Here is a 15,678-nt window from a genome sequence, read left to right as displayed (position 1 = left end):
AAACCTTTTTTTTTTTTTTTTTAAATGCACATTGGTGCGGGGTAATTGTCTGCATTTAAATGTGGTGCATGCTAATGATTTCAACGCCCACACTGAAACTAAAGTGTTCAGCACGCAATAGCATGTGTGCAAAGCCAGCCACAAATATTCTGAACTAGCTAGTCTTAACCAGAGAGATCATTTTACCACTGAATGAGTGTGGTGCAGTGGTTAAATCTACTGCTTCAGCACCCTGAGGTTGTGGGTTCAAACCCCACACTGCTCCTTGTGGCCCTGGGCAAGTCACTTAATCCCCCAAATTGCCCCAGGTACACTAGATAGATTGTGAGTCCATTGGGATAGACAGGGGAAAATGTTTCATTACCTGAATAAATTAATGTAAAACTGTTCTGAGCTCCCGTGGGACAACACTATAGAAAATTCAATAAATAAATAGTGGCAAATTAATGTGTGTCAATGTAATTTGGAAGGCCTACTCCAGGATTAAGTTTGAATATAAATGCATTGCATGGAACTAGGTAATCTATCTGATTTTTAACCTTAAACAGTGTAAACTTCATTTTTTGTGTGTGTGTATATGGCATGATTTTCCAACTTAGAGCTAGATTTACTAAAAGGTCATGCTAATGTTTTTTTATTTATGCAATGGGACTGTTTACTAAAAAGCGTTAAGCACACTTTAGTAAATGTACTCCATGGGATGTAGAGTGTAAAGTATGTGAAAAAGCTATCGTTTGCCTTCTGATACTTGGGGCAATTCTGCTGTATAGGGTTAAACGGCTAAACGGCATAATAATCTGTTTAAGATGGAAAACAGCGGTTCTTGTTAGAAAATGCTGTGCGTGAGTGATCTGTTTATAAGGTGCCTTGACACTTGAAATGCTTTTTTGTTTTAGAGTTTAAAAAAAAAAAATGCAGTGGATATAGAATTTCTGGTGCAAATGTCAGGTGCATTGTGTACTCGCTCCCAAAGTCAGCCTGATAACCTTGTCATTCAAGGTCCTGCCTTTCAGTTCTCAAAATTGCATTTTGTTTTAAAAAGGAGGACTACATTAAGAGGTCACCTATTAGGAGATGTTTTTGCTAGCTGTCTGAAACTCAGCTCTACTCTCTATTAAAGTGGAGGCACTGTGTAAACATTCCTGTGTTGTTCCTGGTCTCTACAATGGCCAAGGGGATCAGGTTTCACCTGCCTTCACATCTTCAAGCAATTAAGGCCGTTAGCTGGAAGACATTTCACATTCAAGGTCTAGTGTGACATTCAAGTCTACATCAAGCCTGCAAAGAAGAATATGGAACAGCCAGTGTCAGAAACTGCAAGAGAGCAAATAGACCGGGATATGGATAAGAGTATCATTTTGGTGTAAATAAGGAACCTCTATTTCTGATTGAAAGAGGAGTCCTTTAACTGAGCAGTCCGGACGGGCCGGTTGGTCTTTATCTGCCTTTAGTCACTGTTATTGCTTGTTTGCGTTTTGGCATTTTATGTAGCTCTGTCTATCAAATCACGAAGAGATGCAAGAAACCCTGCCTCGAAGTGACTTGGCCAAGGTCAACGCGGGAGAAGCAAGATTTTAAGTTCGCTAATTTCCTGGTTCCCACGAGGCCCATGACGTTAACTGGCTTCAAAGAAGGTTTGGATAGATTCCTAGAAGACAAAGGGATTGAGGGGTATAGATAGGTTTTGACCACTATTCAGGCAGTGGGCCTGATGGGCCACCGCGGGAGTGGACCGCTGGGCGAGATGGACCTCTGGTCTGCCTCAGCGGAGGCAACTTCTTATGTTCTTATGTTCTCCTGAGCTTAAATATCCATGTTGCCCCCATGTCTGTGACACGGTGCCCATGGAGTTTTGTTTCTTCTTAAATGGGATTGAGTTTTATTTGTCTTAATGCAGTATTTGTTAGGGATGGGCTGGCATTCATGCTGAAACGTCTTGCCAATAATAGTGGAGATTCTTAGAGAGTGCACTCTTTTGCCGACTCTCATTCCAGAACAAAAATACAAAACAAAATACCCTAGAAAGAAAGCGAACAAACAAAAAAATGTTTTGGCTGCCCATCCTTAGGGCTCCTTTTACTAAGGAGCGCCAGCGTTTTTAGCGCACGCAGGAAATTACCGCGCGCTACGCTTCTAGAACTAACGCCGGCTCAATGCTGGCGTTAAGGTCTAGCACGCGCGGCAAAGTAGCGTGCGTTATTCCGCGCGTTAAATCCCTAGCACACCTTAGTAAAAGGAGCCCTTAATGCTTGTGAGTTTTATATTCGGTTTTAACGTTGGGTAAGTGTAGTGGTTAAAGAGGCTTTCATCTATGGTTTATATCAATTGTTTCAAACTCGCGGCCCGCCAGGTACTATTTTGAGGCCCTCAGTATGTTTATCATAATCACAAAAGTAAAATAAAAAAGTTTCACGATCATATGTCTCTTTAGCTATAAATGACAATATTATTATTATTAACACTTAGCCAAAAGGAAAAATTTACAAATTATAGAGTTTTACCTCATGCAAAATTGTCATTATTTTAAGACATTAACTCTTTTTTCTGAGGCCCTTCAAGTATTGACAAATCCAAAATGTGGCCCTGCAAAGGGTTGGAGTTTGAGACCACTGGTTTATACGATCTTGCCAGTAGTTTCAAAAAACTATTGTGTATTTAAAAAGTTGAGGTGTTTTAGTTGTGATCTTAACAGAATAAACTAGCACAGGTTTGGGTTTTTTTTTCCTACAGTTTTAATAGCATTAAATAGGTGTAAAATTATTTTTTTTAAAAAGTGACTGTCTAAAACATTTTTACACACCAGCCATCTTAGCTTCTATTTTGCATTTTATTGTCTTACAGAAAGCACAATCATGCTAGGATAAATTGATTAAAATTATTTCTAAATCCACATTTTCCTGTTGATTTATTATGCAGAAAAGGCTAATTTTAAAAGCCAAGCCTGCCGCTAAAGAAGATCTTGCTTTTTTGTGTCCCAGAGGGTGTCCTTAATCAAAAATAACCACAGGCTAAATTATAATGTGGAATTCTGCTACACTTTAACCTAGCGCTGTTGGTTCATTTTGTGTTTGTTAACAAACAGCTGTAAGTAGAAAATTGTTTAAGCAAATTACCTGCCTTACGTCAGATGAAATAAGGACCTTAATCTTAAAAACAAGGTATTGTACAACAACTTCTGGGGGTTTCTTTCAACTCCTTGTACAGGTGGTATTTCCAACCCTGCAGTTTCTGCAAAACGTGCAGTTCAACTTTACAATGAGATTAACCAAGAAACATGGAAACGTAAAAGCATTCCTAGATGCAGGATGACTTGATAATAAAAGAGACGGTTAAGGGGAGATAGCATTGAAGTTTACAAAATCCTGAGTGAAGTAGAACAGATACAAGTGGATCGATTTTTCACTCTGTCAAAAAATACAAAGACTAGGGAACACTTGATGAAGTTACAGGGAAATACTTTTAAAACCAATAGGTGGAAATCTTTTTTCACTCATAGTTCAGCTTTGCTACGCATTGCCAGAGGTCGTGGTAAGAGAGGATAGCGTAGCTGGTTTTAAGAAAGGTTTGGACAAGTTCCTGGAGGAAAAGGCCATAGTCTGTTATTGACAAGGATGGGGGGGAGCCACTGCTTTCCTTGGATCGGTAGCATGGAATATTGCTACTCCTTGGGTTTTGGCCAAGTACTAGTGACCTGGATTGGCCACTGTGAGAATAGGCTACTGGGCTTGATGGACCATTGGTCTATCCCAGTAAGGCTATTCTTATGTTCTAATTCCGCTATATCTTTTTTGAGATATGGCGGGCTTTCTAAGGAAAGATTTGGCAAGTCCTTCAAGAAACTGAACAACTTGAACACATTGAACTAATAGATGGTTCAAAAAAATTAATATACCCCTGTGTCTGGATCCCCTTGAACCTCCCGACATGTACTGAGATCTGGTATTACTTGTCTCTAACACAAAAGTTATTAGGGAATTTTCTTCTTCCTGTGCAATGTAGGCTAGAAAGGAGATTAAACTAGGAGTGAAACACAAGACAATGTACTTGCAACCAAACTGGAAGCATCAAGCAGCTCTATGGCTATTAGACGTGTGCATTTGTTAGGATAAATTTGATTAGTTAATTCTACATTCTTGAGGTGCATTAAATTGACTTTATGTAAAATCTGTGAATTAGTAAAGTAAAGTTGATGAACGCATGTACCTTTAATTTTACACATGATCATCAAATTTTACTTGTACTAATGAATAAAAATAAAAAAAGTTACTGACAATTCTTGGTGTGCATGTCCATAACATCTATTTATGCTTAAGCAACATTACTGTGGTGGTAATGTTTTGAAGCACGTGGTGGTAGTCCGTGGGAGAAGCAGCAAACAGAGATACCTTTTCATGGGATATCATTTTCACTCACTTTATAGTATGTCCTTAACTGAGAAAACGGGAACAAGAGAGCAAACGTATCATCGAATGAACAGTCAAGTTATTCGACAGTGCTATAAAAGTGAAGACAAAAAGGCTACTAAAATGGTGCGTGATCTTCGTCATAAGGCGTATGGGGACAGACTTAAAGATCTCAAGCTGTATACATTGGAGGAAAGGCAAGAGATATGATAGAGACATTTAAATATCTACATGATGTAAATGCTCATGAGTTGAGTCTTTCATTTGAAAGGAAGCTCTGGAGTAATCTAAGGAAATACTTTTTTACAGAAAGGGTGGTAGATGCGTGGAACAGTCTCCCAGAAGAAGTGGTGGAGACAGAGACTGTCTGATTTCAAGAAAGCCTGGGACAGGCACGTGGGATCTCTTAGAGAGAGGAAGAGATAATAGTTAGTGCAGATGGGCAAACTGGATGAGCCATTTGGCCTTTATCTGCCATCATGTTACTATGTTTCAATAACCATAAAATTCTATGACATCACAATGCAGATGTAAAGAGCCTTAGCCAATAGGGAGAGGTGGAGACAATGGATACTGCGGATGGGTAGACTGGATGGGCCATTTGGCCTTTATCTGCCATCACATTACAATGTTTCTATAACTATAAAGTTCTATGACATCACAATGCAGGTGTAAAGAGCCTTAGCTTACAGGAAGAGGAGATGCAAATGTTAAAGAGCTTTAGCCAATAGGGAGAGGAGGAGATAGTGGATGTTGCAGACTGGATGGGCCATTTGGCCTTTATCTATCATCATGTTTCTGTGTTTCTATTTAAAAAAAAACTTTGAAAAATAGACAATAACATTATTTTAGTTTATTTATTAGGATTTATTTACCACCCTTTAAACATAACATGGCCAACAAGTACGGTCCACACCTCAACACTTCATATGCTTAAACAGGAATTATGAGTAATTTCAATTACAGGTCATTATGGAGTCTATTTTTGTGACCTGTTTTTCAGCGTTCTGTTTTCTAATTATGCCACAGTTCGACTGCATAATTGTGAATACAGTTAGGGAACTGGAAGCAAACAGGCGTTCATTGCCATCCGCTCTAAGCCGAGGCAAGATTAGGTATTGATCATCGCCAATGAAATTGTGGGTTGTGCCAACAGTTCATGCATTTTCAAAATGCATAGCTCTGTAGCGGTTAAAATATTAGATGGTGATATTCAGCCCATGGTGGTCAGTGTTATTTATTTATTTATACACTGGCTATTTTTGGCTTTTTATACTTAGATATAGCTGCAAATGATCCTCTCCAATGCCTACCTCTTGCTGCCTCCCCTAGTGACCACTGCCCCTCACCATAAAAATCAGAATAAAAACGTACATACCTGCCTCCAGAACATCAGCACCTGGCTTAGGAAAGCCTAGTAGAGCTGCACAGTGGTGGCTTAAGTAGTCTGGGGGGTGGGCTAGTGAACCATAGAGAGGAGGACCCAGCCCATTACTCTAACCAGTACATTCATGGTAAAAAATGTGAGTCCACCAAAAAGCTCCAAAACCCTACTCTACTGCTATATAGGTGGTACCTGCAGCCATAAGTGCTATTGGGGTTGTAGACAAGTGGGTATAGTGGGTTTGGGGGGTGTTTGGGGGGGCTCACCATGACCTGCAAGGCAGTTGTGAGAAGTTTATGTGGTACCCTTTTTGTGAAGTTCACAGCAGTGCCCTGTAAGGTGCCCCATTACTCTGTTGCCATGTCTGGGCGGCCAGCCCATCACTTTGCTGGCCCCTCCCATGTCCAAAAGGTCTTGTTCTAGGCATATGGGACTTGGGACGATTTTTTCGAATGACAATGTAATATAAATATAGACATTAGTGCTCTGGACGATCAAATTGCTGGACGTAGAAGTAGACGATTTTCGGGAAAAAAGAAATTTGGATGTATTTTTCGAGCATGGACTTTGGACGACTAGCATCCTAGGCCCAAAACGGACTTAGACGTTTGTTTTGATTATGCCCCTCCATGTGTTGTTGAATAGAACTGTGCAGGAATATCAAAGTGGGACCTATTCTCTCCTTGAAGGCTGAGATCCTGGGACTTCTAAGTTTCTTTTGAATTATTTGATATGCGACAAAAGTGGAGGGTTTTTTTTAACCCATGAAGATTAACTGAGGTTTTTTAGCTCCACTTTGGTATTTTTGCTTGGGTTTTGTCTTTCTGTCCCTGCAGGATGTGCTTGGGAGAGTGGGGTTCCAGTGAATATACGAGTGTGTGCAGTTATAGTGATTAATTATTCAATGATTTATCATATTCTCTGCTATAAATTTTGGTGGCTACCACTTTTCCTGTACACCTTGCCCCACTGGTTGAGGTGAAGGTGTCTGGCTTCTTCTTTCTCTTTCTTGCAGATTTCAACCTCTTCCCCCTCCCCAATTGCACCGCTTTTCTTCATTTGAAGTCCATTCTGTCCTCCTATTCACTCCTCTACCTCTCCAGATAGCAGTCATTTATCGTACCCCTTCCTCCTGTCTTCCTTAATTCATTTTTTCCCTCCCTCCTTCTCGTGGATTTTAATATTCATGCTGATGATCCCTTTTAACATTTATGCCTCTAAGTTTCTTGCCTTAACCTCATTTGAGCTTCAATTTTGCTCCCTACTCACCAGCCCGGCCACTCCCTTGATCTTGTCGTCTAACTGCTCCCTCTCCAACTTCTCCACCTCACTGCTCCCCCCCATCTCTGATCGCCATCTGATACTCTTCACAATTATTCACTTCCCCTTGGCCACGCCCAGTCGTCACCAACAGGTTTCAAAATCTTCAAACCCTTGATCCTTCCACACTTTCCACTGCTGTCTCGCCTCCACCACAAGTTATCAAAGTCTGTCCATGAGGGGGAAGGGAATGAGGACTTGTATACCGCCTTTTTGTGGCTTTGGCAATTCAAAGTGGTGGGCACTGGAGCATTAAGTGACTTGCCCAGGGTCACAAGGAGCAGCATTGGAATTTGATATCACATCCTCTGCGTACAGAGGCAGCAGCTCAACTAGCGAGCCACAGCCCTTCCTCACTGTACAACTCTATTCTCTCCTCTGCACTGGACACCTTTGCTCCCCCTGTTCTCCACTTTTTGCCAGGTATACCAAACCTCAACTTTGGCTCACTCCCATTACTCATTCCTACTTACATTCCTGTACCCACTCTGCCGACGACCTTTGGCTTAAATCTCACACACATGCTGACTTATTTCACTTTAAATTTATGCTGACCTCCTTTAATTTTGCTCTTACGTTGGTCAAGCAAGACTACTGCATCCAGTTAACGAACTCCATTTCTGCCAACCCCAGCCCCTCCTCCGAACCCCCCCTTCTCTCTCTTCCCAGACAAATGGCTGAATACTTCATACTTCTATGACAAGATTCACGAGATTACCCTCAAATTCACTGCAAAGTCAACGTCCTTCTCCCCTTTCCCCTATCCATTCTCCTGACCTTCCTGCCCCCCACCATCCCTTCTTCCTTTGCCCAATCAACTTAGGAGGGACCCACACATTATCCCCCTCCTGACCACCTCCTCTTGCCCAGTTCCACCCTTTCTCACCCCTTCTTCAACTTCCGCCGACTCTTCTGCCTTCTCTGAAATCATGCACAACTTCTGTCCTCTGCCAAGCCTACTGCATGCCCCTCTGACCCTAGTCCTGCCCCTCTACTTAACCCCATCTCAATACTGTTATCCCTGGTATCTGTCATATCCTCAACATATCCATTTCCACTGTAACTGTTCCCAATGCCTTCAAACATGTGGTGGTGAAATTGCTTCTCAAAATCCCTCGCTGGACTCCATATGCACCCCCTCCCCAAGTATCGCCCTGTCTCCCTTCTGTTCCTATCCAAGCTACTCGAGCATATTGTCCCCTGTCACTGTCTTGACTTCCTTTCATCTCAACAGGCTCTTGATCCTCTGCAATCTGGCTTTTGCCCTCTGCATTTCACAGAGAATGCTCTTGCCAATGTCAGCCGTGACCTGTTCCTGGCCAGATTTAAGGGCCTTTACTCGATCCTCATCCTTCTTGGCCTGCCTGCTGCCTTTGATACTGTTAATCACTGCTTGCTCCTTAACACGCTGTCCTTGCTTTGATTTCACAAATCTGTCGTCTCCTGGTTTGCCTCCTATCTCTCCCCATCGCACCTTTAGTGTATGCGCTGGTGGATCCTTCTCTGCTGCTATCCTACTAGTGGTTGGCGGACCCCAGGGCTCTGTCTTAGGACCTCTTCTTTTCTTTTTCTATATCTCTTCCCTTGGTGCCCTGATCTCCTCCCACAGCTTCCTATATCACCTATATGCTGATGATTCTCCGATCTACCACTCTGCACCTGAAACTTCACCTAAAATCCAAGAAAAAGTCTCAACTCGCTTGGCTGGCATTGCTGCCTGGACACCCTGCCACCACCTGAAACTAAACATGTCCAAGACTGAGCTGCTTATCTCCTCCAGTTTTCATCTCTGTACATAATACTGTTACTGCTCCCATTTCCTCTGCTCGTAACCTTGGTGTCATCTTCAACTTCGACCTGTCATTTCTATCTCTACAACATCATCAAAATTCACCCCTTCCTCTCTGAGCACACTACCTGGACCCTTGTCCACACTCTCGTAACCTCTCGCTGAGGCTACTGCAATGTACTTCTAACAGGTCTTCCGCCAAACTGCCTCTCCCCCCTCCTGCAATCTGTACAAAACTCTGCTGCACAACTTATCTCCTCAAATCACTTCACTGGCTTCCTATTCGCCTATGCAAACAGTTCAAACTCCTTCTACTAACCTACAAGTGTGCTTATTCTGCTGCCCCTCAATATCTTTCCTCTCTTGTCTCTCCTTATACGCCTCCTAGAGAACTCCGTTTCTCAGATCAGTTGCTTTTATCTGTACCCGTCTCCTCTACTTCCAATTCCAGACTTACTGCTTACTGCACCATATGCCTGGAATACAGTACCTAAATCTATCCACCCCTTCCCTTATTCAAAAGTAGACAGAAAACTCACCTTTTTGAGACAGCCTTCAACTCTTAACCCTACTCCCCTCTGTGCTCTGTTCACCACCCTAGCCAGCAGTTTAACCCCTGCCCCTAGCTAACTGTAACCCTTACCCTGGCATCCTGTTTCTCTGTCTTGATTTTTTAGATTGTAAGCTCACTTGAGCAGGGACTGTGTCCGTCATAACTCTGTACAGCACTGCATATGTTTGGCAGTGCTTCAGAAATAATTGATAGTAGTAGATGTAGTAGATACTGGCATTGGATGTCCAGATGTTCATAGCTAGTCCTCAAAATAATAAGTCAAAGACCAATAACCCTCCTATTATGATTATGATGTATGGAAGAAGGAATTCTTTTCAAAATCTTCTTAACTGTAAATACTTATTCACAGCTGCCGGCACTTGTCTGAGTACTGGGAATATTTTTGCTATCCTAACTTTACCCAGGTGGTTCTCCAGTTAGCAGACTGAATATTACCATTAATAGGTTGCCAGAATGCCAAGATGCTGTGCTCATAGATCAAAAATTACACTTGACAACAAGGCTTGGGGATGTCTTGTTTGGCAGCATTCTTATGAAAACAACCATAGATGTCCTTGCTGAACAGGGGACCAGCCTAGTAGTTAATGCACTGGATTGCAAACCAAAGGACATAGGTTCAAATCTTTTTTTTGCACAAGTGATCCCTCTAGGAACAAAAAATACTGTACCTGGATGTACAACACTTCAGGCTTGCAGGTGTTTATATCTTTAGGTACAGAAAGTATTTTGTGTTCCCGGAGGGAGCCCCAGGGAGGGGGGAAAACCCAAAAACCATAAGAGAGATAAGGTGGAATTTGAACCTGTATCCCTTGGTTTATAGTCCATTGCATTAACCACTAGGCTACTTCTCTGACCTTTGTTCAGAATGGCCATAATACAGCCCAGTTTTCCTTTCTGGTTTCACTTTTTCAAGGGAGGGGAAGAGAAACCCTGAGGAATTAAGGAGGGGTCATGCCTTAATCCTTCCAGTGGACAGCTGCTAAATCAGAGCACCTTTTTGTGACTTGTATGTAATTGAAACAGGTCTAGGTAAAAAGTCCTTGTTTTTTAAGCACGGACATGTCTTTCCGTTCAAAAATCGCTGTGGACGTCCTAGTTTTAGGTCGTCCCTAGTTCTGCCCAAAACATGGCCAGACATTCCCCTTTGCTATTTGGCAAACTGCAGTATGAAATGTCCAAATTCAGTCTTTCCAAAAACGCGATTTGGATGGGGTTTTTTAGGCACTGACAGATGTCTGTCTGTTTTGAAAATGAGCACCTTATATGCACAGCTTAACATTTTCTATAAATTATATGGCTCATCCATGCCTCTCCCCATGAACACCCATTGCGTTGCTTACGCCAAGCGATATGCATGCTTAAATTAGTTACAGTTCAAATCTTTTTCTTGAATTTTATAAAATTATAATATAATTGTACAACAAAATGATGTATAAAAATGAATATGTTTATTTATCCCTGCCTTCAAATAAAATGTTGAAATGAAAAAGAAAGATGCTATATAAGTTAGTAGCAGAATATGTTATTATCATTTATAGATCCTTCTAAGGTGCACTAGTGCGTCTTAGTACGCGATAATTTTTACCATGCGCTAAGACGCACTAAAAGGACCCGTTAATGTTAGAAGGTGGAAAAAATAAGATCACTTTTGGGCTCATTTTCCAAAAAGAAAAATGTTCAAACTGTGGCATATAGATGCAGATAAACGTTTTACGAACCAACTAGAACCTTTTATGGGCTGAAGCTCAAAACTTATCATAGGTGCGAGAGGCGATTCGCGTCGGACTAGCATTGGCATTAATGCATGCAGAAGGCTCTAGTACAGGAAACAGGATGAGCGCAAATGGCATTTAGATGTAGGCAAACGGATGTAGATGAGGTCGTTAGCTGTTCCCTCCAAATGTTCGGAGAAACCACACAAGAACCCCACGCCCTAATGCCGGAAACCACAACCAACTCCAAGGTTGCGTTGAGGGGGTTCAAAGAGGATTTCTCACAATTTTCCTTTTAAAATCTGGTGGTTCTGATTTTATTTCAAAAAGGATTGAAGCCCGTGCCAAGCCTCTGAATGCCGGTGATGAGGAAGTAGAAACGCAGGTTGGTACTGTTTTTCTGCAGTTTTCAGTACCGTTCTCTCCAGAGAGCTCAGAGCGGTTTTACATGAATTTATTCAAGTACTCAAGCATTCTTCCCTGTCTGTCCCTATGGGCTCACAATCTATCTACTGTACCTGGAACCATAGGGGGGATTAAGTGACTTGCCCAGGGTCACAAGGAGCAGCGTGGGTTTGAACCCACAACCTTAGGGTGCTGTAACTTTAACCACTGCAACGCACGCTCCCCTTCACAAGAACTGTGGCTGTCAGTAGCCTGCTTACAATACTGTATAAATCTTTTATTACTGCTTAGAATAAAGATGCTTCTCTCTATACGAAATATGGACTAGAAGACAAAGTAAGCTGTAAAGTAGCCTAACTAATGATGTGTTTATCACATAAGTGTACCCCCAAAGAAAGCAGTTTCTACCACCAGGGGGTGCCTTCATAGCAAGCTGGGTCTCTTATAACAGCTTGCAAACACAGGAGTTTGGACGTAACAGGAGCAGGAATTAATCGGAAAGTCTGGCCTACCGTTTCATCATTAGGAGCCCTATTTGCCAAGGGCTTTTGCCACAGGCAATAAAACAAGTCCTTTCCCCTTAGTGAACAGGACGGTTACCAAAGAGCGTCTTGGTGCTTTATTTAGGCATCCCAGAGCCTAAGCACTGTGGTCTCAGACAGCAGCCAATTCTCTCTAAAGCAAAGAATATTTTTCCAGCCCAGTCATCTGTTTCTATGATCTGCCCTTTTTTTTTTTTTTTTTTTGGTGACTGATCAGTTCCACCTAATATGTCTCTTGATTTCAGCTATTGTAATACTCAGACGACATGCTGTTCAATTCGCTCTTATAAGCTTTAGATGGTTCTGCCTGTCACACTGTGGCGGGTTATCGTCAGCGTCTGGATTTCGCTTTAAGTCTTGCACGTCTATCAAGCTGCTGTTGCTTTGAATGCCAGATGAAAAGGAGATGAATTCCAGTTAGAAAAAAAAAAAAAAAACCCCACAAACCCTTGTATGAAGAAAAAGATTGGGGCCTATGCAAACTTCCCACTGACAGCTCCCAATGAGATATTCTAACAGAGTATTAGCACCCAGGATGACAGGCGGCCAGAAACTCCTAGTCTAAATTTCAATATTAAATAAAGGGTCGTAGATGTGTGGAATAGTCTTCCAGTAGAAGTGGTGGAGACAGATCGTGGGCTGGAAGCTCTAAAATCGTTGTTAAAATCCTGTAGGCCGCTGTGGTGCCGGTAAATGGTCCGATTTGAAAACGGCAATCAGTGTTTCCCAGCGGTTTGCCATGATCCCATCTGATCAGCCGGAGAAAGCAACTAACACGTGCGCAGAGCCGGTGGGGGAAGCCCTGAAGAAGCACCTGCCACTCAACTGTTCGAGGCAGGAAGAGTAGGGTTTTTGTTTAATGGTCACAGATATGCATGTTACACACGCACATCTGTGCCCGTTTATTAAAAAAAAAAAAATGACCCACATCCTTGAACTTTAAAAAATATATGTATCTATCGGCAGGAGGGAAGGCCACTCCCTCCTGCCTCGGCCTCACGGACTCCCCACACTTCTGACCCCCCCACCTTTGAACTGAAGATAGGTAGGAGGAATACCCATGCCCTCCTACTGCCGTTGCAGGCCCCCTACCCCCATGCCCCCACCCCCACCTTTAAATGGAAGATTGTCAGGAGGGATGCTCACTCTCTCCTGCTATTGCCCCCCAACTCCATACCTTTTTGATGAAAATCTGGCAGGAGGGAAGCCTACTGCCTCTTGCTGTTAGGGCCCCTCCCCCAAAGCCCCCCACTTTAAATGGAAGCGCAAGAATGATGCCCACTCTCTCTGCTGCCGGCCCCCCCGCCCCCCGCAAACCCCTGACAACACTCCTACAACCCTGTTATTTTTTTAATGAAAATCCGTCAGGAGGGATGTCCATTTCAAACTGGTGGGCCTTCCCCTTCCTGGTGCATCCTGTGATGCACTGGAATGGAACCTAAGACTCTGATTGGCCCAGGCGCCTAAGGCCCGTCACATAGAATGGTGCCTGAACCAGACAGGACCCTGATGAGTGGGGCAAGAGGGGCACATCCTCTCCAGTTCAGGGAGTTGTTCTTTTTTCAAGATTGCAGATACAATTTTTTTTGAGGGAGGAGGAGGGAAAAAAGTACACCATCCTCCTTTGTCTCCCTTAACAGCAACTCCCCCCCCCAAAAAAAAAAAAAAAAAAGAAGTGTAAATGATAGAGAAGGACATAACAGAAATATGTAAAATAGTGAAAATCCAAGGCACTTCCTTTGTTTCCTTTAATGTGTGGAAGAGAAGTTTTTATTTATTTATTTTTAAAAAATCTTTAATAATTAATTATTAATTTTCAAATATTAACAGTGCATTGCAAAAATTTCAAATATACAAACATTCTGAAAACAATCATTTTTCCCCCCTTTCCTCCTATTCATCCATAAAAGTATAACCACATATAGAATTTCAATAAACTAAATACAAGAAATAATGATGCCTTCCCGCCTCCCTCTCTCCCACCCTGGATGTGTAAGGAAATTAACTAAAAAAAAGGTACATGACAACTAATGTGATTCAACAAATGATGTCAACGGGCTATATCCCAAAAATTCAGCGTTCATTCTTTCATATTTGTAACTGCAACAAAAGTTTGCCCACCAAAAAGTATAATTAAATCTATCATAACTCTTCCAATTGCATGTAATCATCTGCATTGCTATTCCCATCATTATTAAGAAAAGCCGGCTTTTATAACGATCCAAAGAAGGTTTAACATGTAGTAAAGTACCACAAATTATGTCTTCATAAGTCAATGGTATCGATGACCCAAGTACAACATTAATTTGGCCCCCATATCGACTTCCAAAAGAAGAGAAGTTTTGTTTTTCTTTCTATGCTATGGAAAAGCAAAGGTTTGCTGGAACACAGCATTGAGTGGTTGCTCCTGCACGTTTAGGAGCTGTCATTAGTTGAGCCTGCTATTTTGGGGGGTGCACAGCACCGATCACGACCTGCCAGTGCTTTCTTGGGCGATTCCTTGTTCAGTGATCGCAGACCTTGCTGCTACCGTGCAGCAGGTCTCCTGCTTTTTGCCAGTGTGTGTTCACTGCCGCACAGCACTTCCTGTTGATTGCAACATCTTTCTTTTTTTCCTTGCCATTCTCCAACCCCCGCTTCGCAGAAACAGCCAGAGCAGAAGAGCAGCAGAGAGACGGAAATGTAAAGAGAGAGAGAAGCCGGCGAGCTTTTGTCAGTAAGTGTGTTCAAGGGAACCGAACTTTCAGCGTGACACTAGAATTTCGGCAGAGAAGCACCGAAACCAGCTTCACTCACTTATGGTTTCTGCCCTGAGACGTTCCGATCTGCGGCTCCTCAGATTCTTTAGCTGCGAAAGTTTCTTTGGGGAACTTGCCTGGCGTTAATCTGGAGGCATCTCTGACTGCTTTAGTCTGTAGGTAAAGTGGAGTCGAGCCAGAGTTCTTTGACTTTCTGTGTTGTTTTTTTGTAAGCCTCCTTGGCATTTGCAATCTGAAGTTTCACAACTTAAAGAGGACCAATTCTTGCCTCTATCATTGAGCTTTTTGATCAGTAAGAGTTTCATGCTGTCGGGAAATCCCAGGCGGAGAGAGTTTTGGATTTTCCTGCGCCTTTTCATTTCTTTTGAATGCTGGCTTCATGTTAAAGAGAAATTTCTGCCATGCAAAAATCATTGCTTAATAAGTGGTGTCGGTGTGCTTGAGGTAGATTGCTTTATTCAAAACAATAATCTGCATTTGTCTGTCTGATGTGGTGATAAATGCGCTTTTATCATTTAAAGGCTACATTTAATAAGTAGTTTGGAAATTATATGAAAACCCACAAAATCATAACAAAATAGAAACAACATTTCGTTACTTTTTTTTTTAAGGCCGCAGAGGAGGAGTTATGCATATCTGTGTGTGCTAGGGAAAATAAAATTCTCAAAAGTTGCTTACCAAGAGAAATAGAGAGAGAGAGGTTGAAGATTTGGGGGAGGTTTAATCTTATTTATCTGATGTTCCATTGCATATAGAATTCAGACCTTCATCTTAGGAGCGGGGTCAGAGA

At 42.2% G+C, this 15,678-nt stretch overlaps 1 protein-coding gene across 12 annotated transcripts in view; it reads left to right on the top strand.

Annotated features, from left to right (window-relative positions):
- FOXP1 (forkhead box P1) overlaps positions 1 to 15,678 on the top strand; it is an 825,883-nt gene that overhangs the window by 548,288 nt on the left and 261,917 nt on the right. Inside the window, exon 1 of one of the 12 annotated variants that reach the window (XM_033926374.1) lies at positions 14,725 to 14,845. The exons of 9 other annotated variants lie outside the window; for them this stretch is intronic. The gene's annotated coding sequence lies outside the window, so the exon portion shown is untranslated. Of the gene's footprint in view, positions 1 to 14,724; positions 14,846 to 14,912; positions 15,048 to 15,678 lie in introns of those variants that run through there. 2 more of the 12 variants (XM_033926375.1, XM_033926376.1) reach the window with 2 other exon arrangements.

This window comes from Geotrypetes seraphini, chromosome 17 (assembly GCF_902459505.1).
Source record: "Geotrypetes seraphini chromosome 17, aGeoSer1.1, whole genome shotgun sequence".
Lineage (NCBI taxonomy): Eukaryota > Metazoa > Chordata > Amphibia > Gymnophiona > Dermophiidae > Geotrypetes > Geotrypetes seraphini.
Note: the sequence above shows the minus strand (reverse complement) of the source record. Positions and strands in the feature narration are given on the sequence as shown.